Raw genomic sequence first — 22,367 nt, forward strand, 5'->3', positions numbered from 1 at the left:
GGAAGACAATCGATGGGCAGGAGTGAGGTTTGTCAGGCACGTTACCGAGACGCAGGGCCATGTGTGTGTGTGTGTGTGTGTGTGTGTGTGTGTGTGTGTGTGTGTGTTTGTCCGTCTGCCCCCTTCCCCCCCTCATTCCGCCCCCCCCACCCCCACCCCGCCCCCATCACGAGTTATCACCGCCATATACGACGCCGCCGGCACTAGGCAGCACCCCGGGGACGCCGTCACTGTAATCACGCACAATAACACGCTGCTGAGGCGGAATAAAAACTCCTCCAGATGTACGTAAAGACAAGCTTCATTTCGCTCGCCATCTGATTAGAATTAAAGATGACAATAACACCGTGGCGCGAGGAATACTATTAAAAAAACTCTCTCCCCCTTTCCCTCCCTTTCTCACTTTCGGTCTGGGTAATCCATTTTCTTATTTGTTTACTCTCCACAGTCGCCATATCCTTCAGTAACTCGTGGTAGGTAAGCCAACATCGCAAGCAAAATAGACCAGCCGAGCCAACAAGCCTACCAGCGTTCATTTCGATACAAACAGAACCACGTCTCTCTCTCTCTCTCTCTCTCTCTCTCTCTCTCTCTCTCTCTCTCTGGGTTATCCATTCTGTTATGCGTTTACTCTGCACAGTCGCCGCATCCTTCAGTAACTCGTGGTAGGTAAGTCAATATAGCAAGCAGACCAGCCGTCTCTCTCTGGGTTTTTCCATCTGCTTTTCGTTTGCATCCTTCAGTAACTCGTGATAGGTAAGTCAATATAGCAAGCAGACCAGCCAGCCCTCCCAGTCACTCACCCAGCGTCCATCTCGATACAAACAAAAGCGCATCACGTTCCCGCCCAGATGAGCATTCACTGGTAATCCTCTTGGACGTATGCTGCGCCACCCGCCTGCCTGCCCGCTACTCCGCCCACACACTTCCAGAAACCAGCGATGTGGAATGTTTGGGGGCTCGGCTTTTGTTCGGGTTATTGTAAAGCTCTGCAGAATAATCGAAAGAAATGAGTGTTGATTTTTTTGGGTGGGAGTTTTTATGGCCATTCTTTTGTTACTGTTGAATGTTTAGGGTTGGAATTTTGTTCGGCATATTGATGGGGAAATTATTTTAAGGATCTGCAGAATAGTTAAAAAAAGAAGAAACGTGTGTTGAGTTTTGTTTTGTTTCCCTGTTATTTTTTGCAGCCAGTCTTTTTTACTTTTGAATGTTACAGGTTGAACTCTTTATTCAGCTTATGGAAGGGAAACTCATATTTCTCATTCTTTTTTTACTCTTATGTTACAGTAGGAACTTTTTTTTTTTCCCTTGAAAGGAAACTCATTATGAACCTCTGCAGAATAGTAGGAAAGAAGAAACATGTTTGTATGAGTATTTTTCCCGGTAATTTCGATCTTTGTATGAACATTTTTCCCCGGTAATTTCGCAGTCATTCTTTTGTTACTTTCTTCTCAAATCACTTAAAATATTTTCCTTCGAGTCACCTTCCATCCGCTGCGAGTCGTTTGTAATATCGCTGTCTACATCCACCTTTTCCTTTTTTTTATCGCAAATTTTTCATGTTACATTTCCTTCCAGTCACTCTCCAATCCCCGGACACGCTTGATTATTATTCTGTATCTCGTTTGTAATAGTTTTCTACAATTATTATTTACATACTTCATCACATTTTTCTTGTCCTATTTCCTTAAAGTCACTCTCCTTCCCGCAGCACGCTTGATTATACTCTAACTCGTTTGTAAAATAGTTTAATCCGGGACTTAACAGCTCTCACCAAGCCTTTTTAACGACCTTGTCTGGACGTCGCCTCGCAATTACGTTTTACAGCCTACGAAGCGACGAGAAGAATGCGCCGCCGCTTTTTCTGGACACCATTTTTCCCTTGGCGGCAGCGGCAGAGAGCGGGGGGAGGCAGGAGTCGGACAGGGAACGGGGCGGGGAGTGAGGCCAAAGGAGAGAGGCCGAGGGAGGGATGGAGAGTCTCTGCTGGCTAACACCTGCGAAATACTTATGCAAAACACCCATTCACCTGTGGTCGCTACACGCTGGCCTGCTCCTTGTCGGCGGCCCGCTACTCTGACGCTTTACTACTCCGCGGTGAAGTCTGACGCCGCACCGTAACGAGAATATTAAGTTTTCACCGCCTCGCACTGCCTCGACTTGACTCTTCGCGCTCTCTGGACGTGTTTTCAGCAAGCAGCGCGTATATGGACGTAGTCAGGGAATGTTGGTAATTTAACGCTCTATTACGAGAAGGTATGATGAGACGCTTCAGTATATGACGAGGGTATTAGTAAGTTTTCCACACCTTTCGCGGCCTCGGTCTTACATTCTGCGGTCTCTTGTTTTCTTTATGCCTTCAACAAGCAGATCAAACGCTTCAGGATATAACGAGGGTATTAGCAAGTTTTCCACACCTTTCGCGGCCTCAGTCTTACATTCTGCGGTCTCTTGTTCTCCTTACGCCTTCAACAAGCAGCTCATGTAGGTAAGTAATTAGTCAAAGAATATTGCTAATCAACTATTTTCAAAGACCACAAAGGATACTAGTCGGGTTCTCAGGAGTTTTTTCACGTTCATGGTGCAAAGGCCTTGTCAAACTATCACCAGGCTCATAAAACTGCCCATGGAAATACTAACACAACCTCTACGAAAGCCTTATCAAATCTGGGTATGTAAGCTCTGAAATGTTGGAGGATATGAGTAAGTCTCGCTTCTTCCACAGCCTCAAACTTACTCTTCTCGCTTTCTCGCTCTCTTTACGTGTCTTCACCAGGCATTACGTGTAGTTCCGGGGGATCGGTGCGTGCGTTGAGGAGCCCGAGCCGCGGAGTTCCTGGCCAGACACGAAGCGGGAACATCTATCTGGAGACCCTCGGTGCTGGCGCTGATGTAATGAGTGCCGATAGGCGTATAAGGGCCGGCCAGGGTGGAGCAGTGAGGGCTTGCCGGGTCGGTACGCCACAGCCACTTTTCACCTGATTTGAGGAGATTTTCTGACCCAGCCATCGCTTCCACAAAGGCTATATGTGAAGACGTATACTGCGACCTGAGGAGTTTTCTTACGTTATTTGGCCTTTATCCTCCCTTTAGGACATCGAGAAAAAGAGGGATTTCATAGAGGCACCAAAGACGGAGCTTGGGTCATGAAGAAAGAGAGAAATGGCCACAGATCTCTTTTCGGCAGAGTGTGGGAGGCGGATGCTGGCCGGGCCGTGACGCCACACCGCCACCACCACCACCATCACCACCGCCGCCGCCGCCTGGATATAGATGAATGAGGGGCAGGGGAGGCAGGGGTACACTGGGCAGACAGGGCGGCAGGGGGTGGGTAGCGAGAGAATATGGAGACAAATGGCAGCGATATATGGAGTATTACAAAGGCATTATGATGATATGAATATTTAAGGTACAGGCGTTTGCATCCCACTCTGCATAAAATCAAAATAATGGTAATAATAAACGGCGGAATGAACGAATGGCTATTGGAATTATATTGTTTCAACGCTGCGGACCCTGACACCACCGCCGTCACTGCCCCAAACTTTATATATGAGATGCAGAATTATCACGACAGATGTACCAACGCTGTTTATGTCTTGTAGAGATGAAGAAAGATCACACTACTGCATCATTATAAAAATAAAGAAAATAGGAAGACAGGAAATACACAAAAGGAAAAAAACAAAAAAAAAAAAAAGAGGAAAAGAAGACAAAAGGCTAAAACACAAGTGCGAAATCAATGAAAAAAAATACTAGATGTTAAGTGAATATTGAAAAAGAAAATAAGAGTTAAATTGCGATAACATTGACATTGAGGGAAAAGAAAATCCGGGAGCCGCTGCAAAGGCATATCCCGGGACTACATCTGGTTTGATCTGATGCGGCTTGGCTGTAGATCGCATACTTTTCATACCAGAGCATTGGAAATAAGGAAATACAGAAATAAAATCAGTATTACCAACACGGAATTATTCTCTTTGTGTATAGCAGAGGAGAAGTTCTTGGGAGCAGCAGTCAGAGGAGAGGGAGAGGAAGCACAGAGATCATAACTTCAATATAACTATAAAAAATAAACACACGCTCACACACTGAACAAACAAACAAACACATACGCACTTTAATAAACACGTCCAAACTAACTTAACTCTTTCCGTATAATTATTTCAGCTGCGTATTTATAGTTTCCTTTTTTTGATGACAGGGGAGGCATTGGCTGAGTAGTTAACGTGCGGCCTCAGCGTCAGGAGGACAAGGGTTCGCGTCCCGCCCGCCGCCACAAGATGGAATTTTTCAGTCACCGCCAAATGGCCAAAGACGACCCACATGCTGTCCTGAGAATTACTAATCAACCCGGACTCTAGATCCTCTCTCTAAAAAGTAAGTCAAAGATAGCTCCTAGGGGGCAGCATGAGCCAAGAGAGATAGCGCCACTATAAATTCTCGCCTACGCCATAACAGGCTGGAGCCGACCAACAGGCCCAACCAAGAGCCTACCGGTGCAATAGACCAAATGTAAAAAAAATAAATAACTATATAAATAAAATTAAATTGTTATTTTTTTCGTGTGTGTATCTGTCAGTCTGTTAGTGTGTGCGTAAGTATATGTGTGAATGCCGTAGTAATCTGTGTATGTCTGTATTCGTCTGCCTTTCCGTCTGTCTGTACATCTGCCTGTCTGTTTGTCTGTCTCTCGGTCTGTCTCTGTCTGTCTGTCTGTCTCTCTTTATGGTGTATGTAAGTACCTATGTATGTATGTATCTATGTATGCTTGTATATGTATGTATCCCTTCGTCTGCGTCTGTCTGTGACCCGTCCGTTTGTGCGCCGAGAAATGCATCTGACCCCAAATCACGTAAGGTGTCAGCGAAGATCCATATCGCCGAGGAATGCCGGGACGCGGAGGCTTACCATCGGATAAGGTTTCACGACCGTAATCTTTATGTGAAGTTCCCATACGAGAGATCCTTCAGGCGATAGAGACAAGGAGGACGGATGGGGGAGGACGGTAGGGCGGCTGCAGTAGGAGGAGGTGAAGGACAAGCAGGAGGAGGAGGAGGAGGAGAGGCAGGTGGCTTATTTGTACGTTCTAATGTTGGTCCACAATACGAAGGGAATGTAAATGTTTGAGGTAACGCGAGAGGCTGTGGTTGGTGGCGCGGCGGTGAGGAAAGAGAGAGAGGGAGCCAGCGAGCGGGCGAGAGGGAGGAAGGGAAAAAGGGCCCTGGGTGTTGAGTGTTCCTGGAGGTGGTGGTGTCCGTGTGCTTTTGGGTGGATGAAGCTGAGGGGAAAATTATTGTGACGTCTGACAAGGCTCTGCTCTCCTCTGCCCCGCGTGAAGTGAGACGAGGAGGCGGAGGCTGAGGAGAGGAGATGAGTTGAGGTGATGTAAGGTGAGAAGAGAGAAAGAAAGATGAGTGAAGAGGATGAGAAGACACTGAGAAAATGAAGAAAGAGGATATGAGAGAGGATGGAAGAGGAGATGAGAAGAAATAACTGGGAAGGAAAAGAAGAGGAGAAAAATGATGTTAAAGTTTAGAGGATGGGAGTTATGATACAAGAGGACAGGACATGAGAGGGGAAAGAGGAGCGCTGAGGAACAGAGGTATACATCCAGCAGGCATAAGGGACATAGGCGCCGTGAAGAGTCTGTTCCTGCAGTTTCTATACACGCCTTAATAATTATCGCTGACCCCCTTCCTACTCCCTCCCCCACCAACCAATCGAGTATTTTCCTACCCTTATGAGGTCTGGAAATCACTCTTGAAAGCAGTAACTATGGATCTTACTTTCCACTATTGCAAACTCAAGGACTCTTCATCATCTTTTCTCGCACTAAAATCACCTTCCAATCAAATCCGTCCCTACCCTCGTGAGCCTTCCAAACCTCTTCCTGTATCCAATCAGCAATCACCTTTCCTCCCTAAAAAGAATTTCTCCCACACCAGTTTCGTCTTCCATGTGAATCCCTTTCCACCTTGGCACTCTGCAAACGTTAAGAAACTCCCCTCCCTGAGTTCGGAGAGAAGCACGTATCTACACACTCCAAATATCCCGGTGCCTGCCTATCCAAGCCCCTTCCCGATGTGACTTCCTTACCGTGAGCATCTCTCTGCATGGCCTCCGCAAACACTCTCCCTCGCTAAGGCTATAGGCAAGTACTCCCTTTCGGCAAATACCACACGCTTCCCTTCCCTTCCCTGCCCTCTCTATAAGCCTCTGTTCTCTGTTTACTTTCTGGTTTTGTGAGGCTCTGTCATGCATAGGATTTGGCTGCAAGTGGAAATTGTATAAATATCGCACCCTACCCTTCCTTTCCCTGCCTTCTCTGTAAGCCTCTCTTCTCTGTTTACTTTCTGATACTCTAAGGCTCTGTTTGCATAGGTTTTTGGCTGCAAGTGTTACCTGTATAAAAACTTCATCTTCTTCACATCCTGAGCTAAAATAAAAAAAGACGATTAAAAAAACGAAAAACATGCCCGTAAATCTGCATCACCCAATCTTGTGCGAACCTAAAAACGTAAAGCTTGTAACATCAAAACGCCTTACACTGGTTAGGTCAGGTAAGGTTAGGTTAGGTTTGGACAGGTAAACACCCATTTCATTCTATTATTATCACTAACGAGATCTATGAAAAGGGCATTAGGATAAAATATACATATGAGGACTCGAACACTCAGAAAGGTTGTAAGAATGTCTGTTTCAATAAATACTTTGGTTTAGTGTTTTTAAATGGCCGAGGAGAGATACAAGGGGGCAGAGAGGCACTTAACAGAGGGGCATTTTAAAAGGGGGAGGGGTGATGGGGTGCAGGGGAAAGGTGAAGAGGGACCGAACACCCCCATGCCTAACCACCCCATCCTTCCACCTCCCACCCACGCACCTTTCCTGGACCTTCCCTTTCCTTCCCCTTAAAATGACACAGCACAGTCCTCGTGGCGCCATTACGGAATTTCCTACTCTTTTTTTTCCTTACCTAAATGTTGCGCAAGAATATAAATTGAGAGAGTAGTAGTAGTAGTAGTAGTAGTAGTAGTAGTAGTAGTAGTAGTAGTAGTAGTAGTAGTAGTAGTAGTAGTAGTAGTAGTAGTAGTAGTAGCAGTAGTAGTAGTAGTAGTAGTAGTAGTAGTACCAGCAACAGCGTCCGAAAAATAACGTGTAGACCAGCCTGACACCCGGGCCGCCCTCGCCGAGGCTTAGCACGCTTAAGCTTGATTATCTGGGCTTTGTCTGAGGCTCGGGGCCGATTAACCGCTCAGGGACTCAATCTTGGCCCGATAATCCCGATTTTTGTCTCAGCTAATAAGGCCGATTTTTCCCCAGAGGTCCGTGAGTGTAAGGATGAGGCGGTAAGGTGGACGTTACAAGGGGTATATACCTAGGCGAGGATGGAGGAAGGGACAAGGTTATACACGGACGAAAGGAGAAAGTAGAGGAGAAAGATACTGCTGGGAGTGTACGTAGAGGGCAAAAGAAGGAAAGAAAGGAAGATTAGGTAATGAGAAAAGGATGACTGAAATAAAAAGAAGGAAGGAGAGTTAGAAAGGGAAGGGACAAGGTTATACACGGACGAAGGAACGAAGATACGGAAGCTTATAAATGGAAATTGAAGGTAAGGAAAGAAAGGACAAGTGATGGAGGAAAGGATGACCAGAATGAAGAAGGAGGAAGGAAAGGGAGTTAGAAAGGGAAGGGACAAGGTTATACACGGACGAAGGAACGAAGATACGGAAGCTTGTGTATGGAAAGGTAAGGAAGATAAAGATAAGTAAAGGAGATAAAGAAGAAGGGAAAGAAGATGAAGATAGGGAATATTATGGAAGAGATGATGAATAAGAGATGAGGAGAAGGAAGAAGAGAGCGAGAGAATGAAGGAATATAGAAGCCAAAGAAAGAAATGGAGAAAATTATAATTATATGAAGCAAAAGAGAAAGAGAAGAAAGATAAGAAATAAAGAAAAGATAAATGAAGAAGAAGAAGGGGGAGGATAATGAAAGAGAATGAGAGACAGAAAGAGAGACAGAGAAGAGTCCTATCCAGGTAGAGAAAGGGAGACAAGAGAGATGGAAGGAGAGATACGGTAATATTTTTCTTGTCTCTTGTCCGGGAAATATATATCACGCCATCTCTGGGCCGAGGGTGAGGCGGTGTCCATCCCCGCAGAACTACCGGGGAGCTCAACGAGAACCTTGAGACTCGCCTGGACCTGAAGGTATACTCGGGGATGTGTGAACTTAAGCCTCCTTCCAGACTCCCTTCTTCTTCTTTTTCTTCTTTTTTCTTCTTTCTTTGTCTTTATTTCTGCGTTCTTGTCTATGCTATATGTTCCTAAAGCTTCTATTTCTTTTCCTCTTCTCCTGTTTTCCTCCTCCTTCACGTTCTCTCCTTTTCTGTTATAATTTCGATGCTTTTTCCTCTTTTCCTCCTCTCTGCTTTTCCTCTTTGTCTATGTTATATATTCCTAAAGCTCCTATTTTTTTCTTCTTCCTCTTCTCTTTTTCTCCTTCTCCAAGCTCCATCCTTTTCTGTTATAATTTCGATCCTTTTTCCTCTTTTCCTCCTCTCTGCTTTTCCTCTTCATCCAGGTCGTGTTCCTCGTTTTTTTCCCCCTCTATAATCCTGTTCCTTCTTCTTCTCTTCCTCCTCCTTTCTTTCTTCTTCTTAACTATCATCGCCAGCATCCCTATCGTCTTCTGTGTCTTCTTCGGAGTTTCATCTCCTCACTGACCTTCCTCCCTCTCTCTTTCTCTCCTCTCATTCTCCCCATCTCTACTTTTCTTACATTTTTTTCTTATTTTTCTTTTTCTACTTCATTTTCATCCTCCGCCTTCTCCCTCTCTCTCTTCCTCCTCCTCCTCCTCCTCCTCCTCCTCCTCCTCAGTAATATGTATGCAAGTTGGGGCGCATTTAAACACTCCCAGCTTGAGTTAATGGCTGGTCTTTACTTCTTTTTTTTTCTTCTGGTACTCTCGTTTTCTTTTTCTCTTTTTTTTTTTTCTTTAACGGCTCAACAACATACGTAAATTTGTGTTATGTTCAGCGCTGGCTTTTATTTTTCTTCTTTTTTTTTCGCTCTCCTCTGCATTTTTTTTTCTTGTATATGTTTTTTTTTTTTTCGTAGTTGTGGAGGGATGTTCGTGTGTCTTCATTTAGGGACTTCAGTGGTGTGAGGGAGGAGGATTTTGCACTACTCTCTCTCTCTCTCTCTCTCTCTCTCTCTCTCTCTCTCTTTCCCTTCATTTTTTCTTTCCTTCCTTTCTCCCTTCCTCGCATCCTTCCTTCCTTCCTTCCTTCCCTGCTATCCCATCCCTTGTTCGTTCTCTCCTTCCTTGCTTCTTCTATCCTTCCGTTCTTCCTTCCTTCCCTTCCGTCCTTCCTTTCTTCCTTTCTTCCTTTTTTTCTTCCTTTCTTTTCCTCCTTGTATTTCCCCACCTTGCTTCCTTCCCTCCTTCCTTTCTTCCTTCCTTCCCTTTTGTCTTTCCTTTCTTCCTTCCTTTCTTCTCTTTCCTCCTCCTTGTATTAACCCAGCCTTTCTTCCTTCTCATTCTCCCTGTCTTCTTTCCTTCCTCCTTTATCATCCACCCTTTCTCCCTTCTCACACTCCCTTCCTAAATTTATCATGAGTTACCTTCTACAACTTTGGTCTTAATAGCTATTTTTTTTCCTTCCTTCATCCCTTTCTTCTTCTTCTCATACCCCTTTTTCTACCTTCATTTGTCATCAGTAACTTCTTTTACTGTATTCATCTTCGACTCATCTATCCCTCCTTCCTCCATCCTGCCTCAATGTTCTTTCTCTCCTTCTCACACTCTCGCATAATCCAGAAGCCTAACCCATCGCGCTATCCTCAAATTCCACTCTTCTAGCCCTTCTTTCCATCCTTCCATCCTCCCTTACTGTTCTCTCTCTCCTCCTCACAGTCTCAGCCCATCCAGAGGTCGAACCCACTGCCCATTCCTCCTTCCCATCCTCCCTTACTGTTCTCTCTCTCCTCCTCACAGTCTCGGCCCATCCAAACGCCTTGTATCCCATTAAACGAAGCTGCGTCCCGGGTCTTCCCTCACTTAGCGTTTAACGAGTGGCGTGGCGGGGAAACAAAAACGCTCATGGCCCTCTGGATGTCTTCACTAGCGGCGCCCTCTGCTGCGGGAGGGACCTGAGTATTCTTAAACATTTCCCCGGCCAAGCACACATATTTGACAAGGCTTTCGTGTGAGTTGTGGCCATTTCCAGGGGTAGTTTAATGACCCTGGTGGTAGTGTGACCCTTCTTCTGTACCATGAACCTAAAGAAACACGCATATGAGCCCGATTGATCTTCTTTCTGGCCTTTGGAAATGAAGTAGGAGGCGGAAGCGTCTGAAAATATCGACCTCTCTACCTCTGGTTCTTAAGGGGTTTGGATCTCTTTCTGTCTCTCTCTCTCTCTCTCTCTCTCTCTCTCTCTCTCTCTCTCTCTCTCTCTCCTCTCTCTCTCTCCTCTCTCTCTCTCTCTCTCTCTCTCTCCTCTCTCTCTCTCTCTCTCTCTCTCTCTCTCTCTCTCTCTCTCTCTCTCTCTCTCTCTCTCTCTCTCTCTCTCCTCTCTCTCTATCTCTCTCTCTCTCTCTCTCTCTCTCTCTCTCTCTCTCTCTCTCTCTCTCTCTCTCTCTCTCTCTCTCTCTCTCTCTCTCTCTCTCTCTCTCTCTCTCTCTCTCTCTCTCTCTCTCTCTCTCTCTCTCTCTCTCTCTCTCTCTCTCTCTCTCTCTCTCTCTCTCTCTCTCTCTCTCTCTCTCTCTCTCTCTCTCTCTCTCTCTCTCTCTCTCTCTCTCTCTCTCTCTCTCTCTCTCTCTCTCTCTCTCTCTCTCTCTCTCTCTCTCTGTGTCGCATTCAAGCACACGCACAAGGAAGGTCTCTCTATCTATAGGTCTCTCCTCCAAGCTCTATCTTACGGCGTTTCTCTATTGTTCTGTGCTGCTGTTCCTCTGGTTCCGAAAGGGGTTGCATATCTCTGTCTCTCACACTTTCTGTCTCTCATACAAGCACGCACACACTCACAGGAAGGTCTCTCTAGGTCTCTCCTCCAAGCTTTATCTTATGGTGTCTCTCGTTCTGCGCTTCTGTCTCTGGTTTTGAAGGCTTTTGGAATTCTCTGTCTTTACCTCTGTCTCTCATGCAAGCACACACACACACACATACACACACACACACACACGTTTCTCTAGGTCTCTTCTCCAAGGTCTCTCTTACGTATGCAGTTAATGTTGTCAATGTCGTGCTCTTCGTTAGATTTAAGCGACAGTTATGCCTCGCGTGATGACCGCCCTGACGATGCTACACGCTTCTTCATGAGAGAGGCTGGGTTTTCTTATATCTTCTAGGAGGTAGGAGTACAAGGTCGATTTTAACTCCTTGGGGAAACATAACGTGCAATGTAATCTTTCTTGAGAGGGAGAGAGTTGATGATTTATCGAATTTTCTTTACTTTTGTTTGTATATAGGATGTTTGTATATAGGAGCAGTAAGTAGCAGGGGGTTTTATTTCACTGTTGTTTTCTTGTTTTAACGCCCTTGCACTGTCTCCTCTGCTGTAAAAAAAAAAATGTTCTATCAAAGACGTAACATAGTACAAGGTTGGTATGTTAAGTTATCGTTTTGGGCATTCGTATACTCAAGTCTTTCCTTCTTTCGTTATGTATTTTTGTTGTGACCAATATATAACAAAGCAGAAAGAAAAGGCATGCGAGGGTACCGTTATTTGGAGGGTTCTTTATTTCTTTTAAACTCTCTTTTGTTCCTCCTTTTGTAGTGTCTCCGCTGCGAGGCTCCGTACAAGGAATAGAAACTCTTTGTAATGGCGCCTGGATTAAATATTTCCTCCGATTACTCTTTTTTCCCACTCTCCCTCCCTTCCTTCCTCCCTCCTTCAGTGTCTCCGTGGCAAGGCTCCGTACAAGGATTTAAACTCTTTGTAATGGCGCCTGGATTAAATATTTCCTCCGATTACTCTTTTTACAACCCTCCCTCCCTTCTTTCCTCCCTCTTTCAGTGTCTCCGCGGCAAGGCTCAGAGCGGCGCGGCGGAATTTCAACCCTCGATCAAATATTTCCCCGATTACTGTTTACCACTTTCCGTGCGTGTGTGTGTGCGGCGGCGCGGTCCAACTCCTTCACGCCAGCGGGGGGCGGCGGCCTCACAAGGGACTGGTAAAAGACACTCTATGTGGCGCGGGGAGGCTCCATTATGCGGCCCTAAAAGCTTGACCCGGCGAGAGAGGAGCGTTTCGTGCGCCGCCAATAGATGACAAAAGGTGCTTATGATGAACTCTGCCTCGGCGCCGCCCCGTGTCTCTTAACCCGCTAATCCCCGGCCCTTGACGAAGCCGCATTGAGTCTTCGGCCGGGGCAAAGTACGACTGGTAATGCCATGCGCCTCTGACACGGCTTCCCTCCTTATCGCTGGGGCCGAAGAATATCAGACATTTATCTTATCAGAGGCTTGAAAATGACATAGTTTGGCCGGTCCTACAAGCCGCGCGGTGGTCTCTCGAGTGAGGGGACGCAAGGGCCGAAGCTGAAGGTGGCTCTTGGGTGCTCTTAAGGCCTTTGTCGGGTCCTCGCACCTGAGAATTAGCCTTTTAGTTGCAGTCGGGTTTCAAGTCCATCTGATACTAAGTTCTTGGGGCGGACTCGGGGCTTCTGAGTACTGGCGAGTGAAGACCCTGAAGAAGGAGAAGGAGGGGGGGGGGAAGGAGAACGAGAAGGAGGAGGAGAAGGGAGAGAGGTACAGAGGCAGAAAAAAACAAAGGAGAAATGGAGAAATTAGACGAGGAAATAAGAAAGCAAGAAAAGATAGAGAGAAGAAGGAAAGAGAGAAAGGAAAAGAGAAAAGAAGTATGGAAGAAAAGGTTAAATAAGGCAAAGTGTATGTGATAGAGAGAGAGAGAGAGAGAGAGAGAGAGAGAGAGAGAGAGAGAGAGAGAGAGAGAGAGAGAGAGAGAGAGAGAGAAGGGAAAAAAATGGTTTGGATGGAAATGAAAGTTGGAAAAGAGCAAATAAAGAAGTTAATTGGGAAAGGAAGGAAAGAATGGGAAAAGGAAGGGAAGGGAGAGGAATAACATGAAGGGGCGCGAGAATTAAAATAACTAAGATTGACCAAGAAAAAAAAATTACTGTAGGAAACGAAAACAGTGAACAAAATAAACATATAAAAAAATAAACTGTAGCGATATTGGTTTCAGACAGACATCACTAAAGACATTTGAATACATAGAAGTGGTCAAGAGGAATGGTTAAACGGAGAAAATGAGAGATGAAGCAGAAGGTCTGGAGACGTGTGACGATATGACTGATATTACAAGACACCTTCGATTCTCATATCAATTATTACTAAGGGTCAAAGAGGGGGTCAGTCGGATTCTAATGAGTGTTTCTTCAGGTTCACGGTACAGAAGAAGGGTCAAACTACCACCAGGGTCATAAAACTACTCCTGTATATGCCCACAACTCCTACGAAGGCCTTGTCAAATATGTGTTCTTGGGCTGTGAAATGTCTTATAATACGACCCTCTATGTTTCTTGTGCCTCTCTCAAGTGTTCCCGTTAGGTGTCACCACAGAATACCCTCCGTTTCCATCTCTTCCCGTCCTCTGCGTCTTCCTCCGTCACGCCAACCGCCTGCATGTCCCCTCTCGCCACATCCATAAACCTCCTCTTTGGCCTTCCTCTTCTCCTCCTGCCAGGCTGTTCTATTTCCAGCATCCCTCTCCTGATATACTAAGCCAGCATCTCTCCTCCGCACATCTCTATACCCAGCATCTCTCCTCCTCAAATGTCCAGACCATTTCAACCACAACTACCTAACCTTGCCTCTCCCTAGTGTCTATCTGGGTCTGTCTCTGGCATATATTCATTCCTATGGTTGAGGAAAAGAACGGGAGATAAGAGAAAGGAATAGAAATGAGTGTTAAGGACAGTGGAAGGAGGCGGAGATGAGGAGGAGAAGGGAGACGGGAGAATCGAACGAGGGATTGGAGATAAGAATATGACAGTGGAAGTGGAGAGATATGGAGTAAGAGACGAATGGGTACAGAGGTGGAGGAGGGAATACGAGGTTGGAGGTGGAAAATAGGTGTGTGTAAGAGAGGGAATTAAGTGATGGGGAAGGATGCTGCCGGAGAGATGGAGCAAGAGATGAGTGGAGGGAGGCTGGGGATTATTAAACAAGGATGCTGGGGGTGTAAGGCTGGAGTATGTGTGGGAGGGAGGCGAGATGGTGGAATAGAAGACAGGGAAATAATGGAAGGGAGACATGGAGAAAGAAGAAAAAGGATACCGAGAAATAGATGAAAGGAAGGAGATGACAAAAACGATGAAAAAAAAGGGGAAAAAAATATATATGCGAACAGAGGAAGAAAAAGGAAAGGAAAATGGAGGAAAAATGAGAATACAAAAATTAAGAAAGGAAAAATAGCGAGAAATCCACCAACTTAGAAAAAAATAGAAAAGAGAAGGAAAAACAGGGAAGACATCTATACCAGGAACTTAAGAGAAGGGATTGAATGGAAGAGGAGACAGTGGGCGGGAAAGGAAGGTGGAAGGGAGAAAAGAAGAACGATATTTTGACAAAGTGGATGAAAGTAGAGGAAAGGAAGGAGACATGGATGAAAGAAAAAAGATAAAAAAAGGGGAAATCTTAACTAGGAATGGAGCAGATGGTGGAGGGAAGGGAGAGGTGGAGAGAAGAAGGAGGGAGAAGGATATTTAGACAGACAATGAATGGATGAGGAGGAAATGGGTGAGAACAGAGAGAGAAATTAGGTAAGAACTCAAAGCTAGAAATATTAAGAAACCGAAACCCATTTATTTCAACTCCCCACTGTCATTTTTTCCCATCTATTCCTTTTACTATTTCTACGTATATCTACAAGCTGTTAATTAATGCCAAATCGTTCAAGCGAGGCCGATTAGTACAGCGTAATGACACAACTTCCCTTCCCTTAGATCCTCCCCCTCCCCCTCCCCCCTTGAGTTAATAGTTAATCTGGGAGTCTGAGAGGCAAACGTTCGCTTCCTCTTAAGATGATGGATTACGCCCGGCCGTCCAGAGTGCCTCCCTCTTAATATAATGGAGCGCGGGGGGACGTGTTTTCTTCTCCGTCCGAGTCAAAATATATCTCTGCCCCGCGTCCTCCCCCGCCCCGCCGCCCCGACCCTCGCCCTTCCTCCGGGGGCACACAAGCCTCACGCTCCCCTGGCACACCTGCGGCCCCTCCTGAATGTCCGTGATTGGCTATTTCTCGCCATCAGAAGACAGACGTCCTGATTATACACGGATGTCGGATCGATCTTTGATTACCCTTTATCGGCGGGGATCGACGGCCTCGCTTTTATCGCCTCGGCCGCACTAATATTGCCGTAAGTGGCCCTCTCCGATGGCCTCGAGACGGCGCTATCGGGCGAGCCATCCTGAACGGGGGGAAAAAAATGGATGTGGCGATCGAAGTCAAGTAGTGGAGAAGGAGTGAAGTCAGAGGCGAGGGTGGCTGTCGTCTGCACCACTAACATAAGAACATAAGAACATAAGAACATGGGGAGACTGCAAGAGGCCGCTGCAACACACATCGACAACAGGGAAATGAAAGATCAAAATACAGGCGCATAACCCACAGTGAAATAAGTAGTGACCGAAGTACCGTTACAGAGGCAATACTTCACCCAATCAACTGAGCAGAACTGAATACATGTAAACCTCAACGACAAGAGTTAATGACAATACCAGTAGTCGTAAACACGTTACCTTCCATTCTTCCTCCCTCTCCTCCCTCACTAAGAGCTCCTCCAAGACGCAATGGTAGATACAAAGACAAACCCTTCAAGAAAACACACGCTACGCCTTCCCCTCCACCTTCCCCCCTTCCCCCTCTCCCACCCAATCCACGTCCCCCAGACAGACACCATCCCGCCACTCCTAATGTTTTCTTGTATCATAATCCCTGATGACGTACTTCACACTAAGTCTCCTAATCTCGGAAATTAATCTCTCATGGTCTATAACGAGCCTTAATCCCTTACCTTAGTGGGCTGGGGGAAGGGAGGGAGGAAGGGGAAGGAGATGGGTGAGGGAGGAAGGGGAGGGAGAACGAGCGATCCATCACCTGCCCATCCCAGGGTTCACGTTTCACACTTAGAGGACATTAGTACCAATCTAGCGGGTGACCTCTGATATCACCGCGTCCCTAACCTCTCCTCCTCCTCCTCCTCCTGCTACATCTACTACTCCTCCTTCTTCTTCTCCATCTTCCTCTTCCCATTCTGAGCCCTATCGCCGCCCGCCACTCTCGTTAGATATTTTATTATTGAATTTATTGCGTTATTTACTGCCCGGCTACTGACTGGCTCGCTAGGTGGGTGCGTTAGTGTGTTTAAGGAGTGATCTAAGAGTCGCTGCTAAACTGTGAGGGAGGGAGGCAGAGTGATGGTGTCTGTCTGCCTGTCTGTCTGTCTGTCTGTTTGTCTGTCTGTCTGTCTGTCTGTCTCTGTCTGTGTGTGTGTTTGGTATGTCTGTTTAAGTGTGTGTTTTGGGTCTGTCTGTCTGTCTGTCTAGCTGCCTGCCCTGTTTATTTTCTTTTATATCAAAGGAAACAGTTCAAAGGCAAAAAAAAATTAATGAGAAAAATAGTCCGCTAATCACTGCCCCTATTGTAATGTATGATATGTATGAGATATAATGTATGAATGTATAATGTATAATAATGAATATATAATGTATAATGTATGAAAAAAAACAAGAGAGTACAGATGAGTGTCCAACAGAGAGGTTAGTTTCGAGAGGGGAGAGATTCACCCTTCCTCCTCCACCTCAAAAGAAGTCTGGATCTCTACTCTTCCACCCTCATGTTCAGAATTGATAAAAGGAATTAGAAAAAAAGTGATTGAAAAGTGGGAAAAAAAGTAGTTCTCGTTCTAAATGCTTCTGGCTTTGAGTTTGTGTTTACTTGTTTATCTCATTCATCTCTTCTTCCCTTTCCTTAACATCCAATTATCATACCTATTTCTGGTTTTGAGTTCGTTTATATTTATTTCTATGTCTTTTTCCTTCACTTTCCTCTACATTCATTAATCATTCCTTCCTTCTAATTGCTTATACACTAATCATCTTTCTTCTTTTCTTTTCTTTCTTTCTTACCTCTTCTCTACATTCACTAATCATCTCTTCCACCTAATTGCTTCTATACTAATCATCTTTATTTTTTCTCTTTTCTTTCTTTCTTTCCTCTTCTCTACAGCCCCTTATCATCCCTTCTACCAAGTTCCTTATAAACCAATCATCTTTTTCTTTCTCTTTTCTTTCTTCTTCTCTCTCCTCTACATCCCCTTATCATCCCGTCCACTTAAATGCCTATAAAACCATCATCCTCTTTCTGCTCATAATTCTAAAATCTGTTGGCTGTCCACTCTCCCACTTAAGCTTTCCTCTACCCATTCCATCCTTCCACCCATCTGTCTGTCTGTCTACTCCCTCCTCCACCATACATACAGCTGTCCGCCCACCCATCCACCCACGCGCCCATCTGTCTGAATCCCTATCTTCCCACCCACTTTTAACCCCACCTACTGACCTATCTATATCTTTTCACATACAAGCTTGCCTACTTATCAATGTATGCTTATCTTTCCAGCTGCAAGTTTGCCTATCTAACTATCTTTATCTTTCCACATGTAAGTTTGTCTATACATACAAACACACACTCACATACACACACACACACACACACTCCCTCCCCCTCTGCACACACACTCCAAGGCTCCGTGGCCGTCATACGCGTCCACATAAAGCGCCAGGACTCGGCCGTAAGTCAGGCGGCGGTGCAGGTGAGCGCCCCGGCGTGTAGTGCGAGACTGGCTGAAGCTTTGCCTGCATGTTAAACAACGCCACCTGTCCCGGCCGTGATTTGTTTATCGTATCGCATTACAGCCTGGTGATCACGGCGGCGCGGGTGATCCTATCGGGACGCTCATGGTTTATTGCCCCGGACTTCCTCGACTCCACTCCGCTCCACTCCATGGCTCGGCTTCTCCTCTATAAGTGAAACCAAATTGTCGAGGCCGTTTTGGCGTTGGCTCCCGCGGGTCCTTTCCTCCCCTCTGCTCTACCACACAGTCCCAACACCGATTTTTTCCTCTCATATGCCAGACCGGCCTCGACGTATTTGGAAGACTTATAGTACTGTTGTCGATATCTCCTTAGTACTTCATAGAGGGCTTTCAGGACAGCATATGGGTAGTCTCTTAGGCCACTCGGCGGTGACTGGAAACTGTCAACTCGTAGCGGCGGGCGGGGCGCGAACCTGCTTCTTCCTGGACGCGACGCCGGCACTCTGTCCACTCAGCCACCGTCTCCCCGTTGTTTATTTACTTGCTTGCTTATTGTCATGTCTCGGTCTCGGTCTTGGGTCTCGTCTCTCTGTTTTGCTTCTCTTTTTCTTTTCTTTTTCTTCCTCTTTCTTCTTCTTTTTCGTCTTGTTCTTGTTATTCTGCTTCTTCTTCTTCTTCCTGTTCCTGTTTCTGTTCCTACTCCTTATCGTCAACTTCATCGTTTTCCTCCTTGTCTTCCTCCTCTTCCTCCTTTCCGTTGTCTTGATCCTCCTCTTCTTCTTCTTTCTCCTCCTCCTCCTCCTCCTCCTCCTGTGCCTTCGTTCCTTCATTATTTACTCCTCGTCAACTTTGGCCTTGTCCTCCTTGCTCTCCCTTCCTCTTCTTCTTCTTCTTCTTCTTTCTGCTCCTCATCCTCTTCTTGCTCCTCCTTCTCCTCCTAATTTACTTCTATTGCTTTTTATTGTTATTGTTTTTCCTTCTACTTCTTCTTTTACTCTCTCTTTGTCCCTCCACCTTCCTCCTCTTCTTCCTCCTCCTCTTCCTCCTCTTCTTCCTCCTCTTCTTCCATCACCTCCACCTTACTTATTTTCCTTCTCTTTTTTCCTTTGCTTTCTTTCCTACTTTTCATTCTTATTCTTATTTTCTTCAGTTATTAAATTCTACAGCTCCTCTTCTTCATTTTTCTTGGTATTCTTTATCTTGTTATTCTTCTTTCTCTTCCTCTGTATTTGCTCTTCTATCTTCCTCTTCCTCTTCTTTTTCCTATACTACCTCCATCTTGCTTTCTTTACTTATATAATACTGCAACGACTCTTCTTTATCCTCCTTCCGAGTCTTTTTCTTGATACTCTTCTTCCTCTACCTTCTCTTCTTCCTCCTCCTCCATTCTCTTCATCTTTAGTCATTTTCCTCTCCTTTCCTCCCTACAATTCAAGCGCCATGGGGACTAATTCAACACTTACTCACCTTATTCATCGTCCTTATAACGCAGTGACGGCGACTCCACACCCACGGGCACTCGTAAATAGTATGCTTCACTTTTCGATGCTCTTTTGTTTATCTCCGTGCGAGGCTTTTCGTTGTACATAAGAGCGTCCCCATTTGCAGCTGCCACTGTTCGTTAGCTGTGATCGCAAACGTTTATCGCAACCACTATTTATCTCCTACATACCGATACACGCTCCGGGGAAACTACGCTATTTGATTCCCTTTGTTCGTATGGACTAGGTGGCGTGTGTCGGCTTATTTGTATTATTTGTCATGGTTAGTGTGTGTGTGTGTGTGTGTGTGTGGAGGGGGGGATAGTCATGCACAGACTCACCTTCAGGAGGCCGTGGCGGGGTGGGGCGGGCAGGGCGGGGTATGCTTCGCTCTGGTCCGGGGTTGCCGTGTTCTCACCCTTGTGCCGGCCTTCAGGAGCGGCTGCGGTAGTGCATCTGTAGAGGGAGGAGTGCATGACTTAAGGAAAACATTCGCAGGTGCCTGATGCTGCCGTCCGGAATGGTTTTATCATTGGTAAATTAGCATAAAGATAAATATGTAAATAAATAAATGATCAATAAATAAATAGGTATATATACAAATACACACACAGCTCATAAAACAGCGAAAGAGTAATAGATAAATAAATATTGTAGCTTCCTGCCTCGCCCAAGCCTCGGTAAAAGAGACACCACCCCGCCCCGTCCGGACGTCTGTTTCGGGGCGTCGTGAGTTTTCAGTTGTTTAGCGGTTCCCTCGCGTCACAGATAGAATTCCTCGGTCTTGTCTGGGCACCTCGCTATCCCCAGCATCTACCAGCACCACCCTCGCGCTGCCACCCATCTACACTCTACCACTAATCTACTATCTACTGCTGGCCGGCTACCGGGGAGCAGGCGACACATAACTTAGGGGGTTATCACACCATCACGCTGCCTGGCCGCCTCCTCCCCGACGACCGGTCCACAGCCACCACAGCCACAGGTAGATAAAACGGTTTATGCACCGTGTTTGCTACTGTGGCCGCTACCGAGGCGGCCGCGGCCCCGGGCCCGGCGTGCAGGCGCATCCTGGCTATAATGGCACCGCCTAGGCCTCAACGCGGCGCGCCAGGGGACGCCGGGCATAGTTACGACCCTACCATAGCCGCCTAATGGCAGTTGTGTCTCTTTTTAAGGAAACGGTTGTTCCGCCCTTACTGTCACACGGAGGCTCAAGATTATCTCCCAAGGTCGTCACCGCGACAGGGACAAGACACCGAGGCTGTCCCGCCGAGGCGAGGCGGCGGTAATAGGCTGGACTCGTCCTGCGGCAGGGCACCCCGGGAGCCTCGCCTAGACTCCCCTACACCTCACTGTAATGCAGAAACCACTTACAATATGTATAATTGCTTTCGATATTTCCCTAATTCATTGTCAACTCTTTTAAATAATGTTCCATACAACGTCTTATAGTAGATATTTTCAGTAACAGATTTTACTTTTGTTCCTCGTGGCGGCTGTACAACACCCTGAGTCCCCGAAGAAGTCTCTGGTTCACCTGCCCTGAGTGTCTTGTTCCTCGTGGTGGCTGTACAACGGTCCGAGTCCCCGAAGAAGTCCTCCATTAATCTACCATGGCAATTGTGTTCCAGGTTGCGGCTGTACAACGCCATAATTCCCCGAAAAATACCTGGACCACTTATTCTTAGCGTTTTGTTTCTTGTGGCGGCCCTACAACGCCCTCAGTCCCCGAAGAGTCCCTGGTTCCCTCCACACAGCCAATCGCCTCGCCCCAAGGAAGCCATCAGGTCGCGGCCATCAGATAACCGGCTCGGGGCATGTGGAGGAGGAGGGCGAGATCAAGGCGAGGCTAATGGCTAGACAAAGGAAAGATAAATAGATTAGATTTTCTCGCCGTAGAGCAGCCTGTTATTGTGGCGGGGTGAGGGATGTGCGCCGCCTGCCGGGGGTATCTTAATGCCTCTGTCTTTATCTTAATGTGACTCCCGTATGTCGTGGGTTATGGCCTAATTTGCTGCCGGGTCCCGATGTCCCTCTGGAGTGTCCGAGGTGCCCCTACGCCCTGCCGGTGACACTGCTGGGGCGGCGGAGACCGGAGGGGGGCGCGGGGAAGGTGTGCCGTGAGGGGGCCGAGGGTACAGACTTATTACGCCGAGGAGAGCCGCGACAGGTAGTGGTAAACGGTGAAACTAACGACTCGAGGCTGCGCGGAATACGTAAGAAGGCGCGGGACACGGCTCCGGCGATCCCACAGTAAAGTAGTAATTGACGGGGCGCCTGATACATAAAGTGAACGGAAGAATACTTAAATGCGTCGATAAATAAGGAAGAGTGTACAGTAGGCAATATAGGTGAATCCGTAAGGGAGAGTGAAGGCGCCGCTTGACCTAGAATTGATCACTGGGTATTGGGGTCCTCTGTACGCTCTTCTTCAGCGGGTAGCGAGATGAGGGCGTTCCTTTCTCTCTTGCTTTGCTATTACCCAACCTAGTGAGTCATTAAGGTTAACTCACGATCCAAGGAGACAGATGAAGTGTATGATCGAGCTACATTGACCAGGAAATATAAATGGATCAATGTATATGAAATTAAGTAAAGTATATAACTGATTCCACTAACACGTCAATGAGTAACTCGCTCATAAAAAAAACATCAACAAATATACACACGTCGCTTGGTTTACTTAAGCGTTGATTTTGTTTTGATATGAAGCTGAATGTGTTGAGTTACTTGGGAATCGTAAAGTAACTACAGTAACATACATTAGAAGGACGTACTTCAAGAGGAGGGTATCCGGCCACCTCTCCTCCCGAAATTGACCTATCTTTCGGCCACTCCTCTTGACTCTGGTAGGAGCAGTGAGTAGCGGGCTTTTTTTTACTATTATTTCCTTCTTTTTTTTGCCTTTGAACTGTTTCCTCTACTGTAAAAAGAAAGTGTATGTGATAATTGAATACATGAACACGTCGACCAACAAGGAAAGATGTCAGTCCAGTCAACACACAGACATCTCAGTAGAATGATTATA

General features: G+C 46.3%; 1 long non-coding RNA gene across 1 annotated transcript in view; it reads right to left on the reverse strand.

The window, feature by feature from the left end:
• The window catches only part of LOC127009164 (uncharacterized), a 252,498-nt gene that overhangs the window by 55,302 nt on the left and 174,829 nt on the right, over positions 1-22,367 (reverse strand). Inside the window, exon 4 of the long non-coding RNA XR_007761690.1 lies at positions 19,678-19,792. This is a non-coding gene — a long non-coding RNA (uncharacterized LOC127009164). The remainder of the gene's footprint in view (positions 1-19,677; positions 19,793-22,367) is intronic.

Source organism: Eriocheir sinensis, chromosome 40 (assembly GCF_024679095.1).
Source record: "Eriocheir sinensis breed Jianghai 21 chromosome 40, ASM2467909v1, whole genome shotgun sequence".
Lineage (NCBI taxonomy): Eukaryota > Metazoa > Arthropoda > Malacostraca > Decapoda > Varunidae > Eriocheir > Eriocheir sinensis.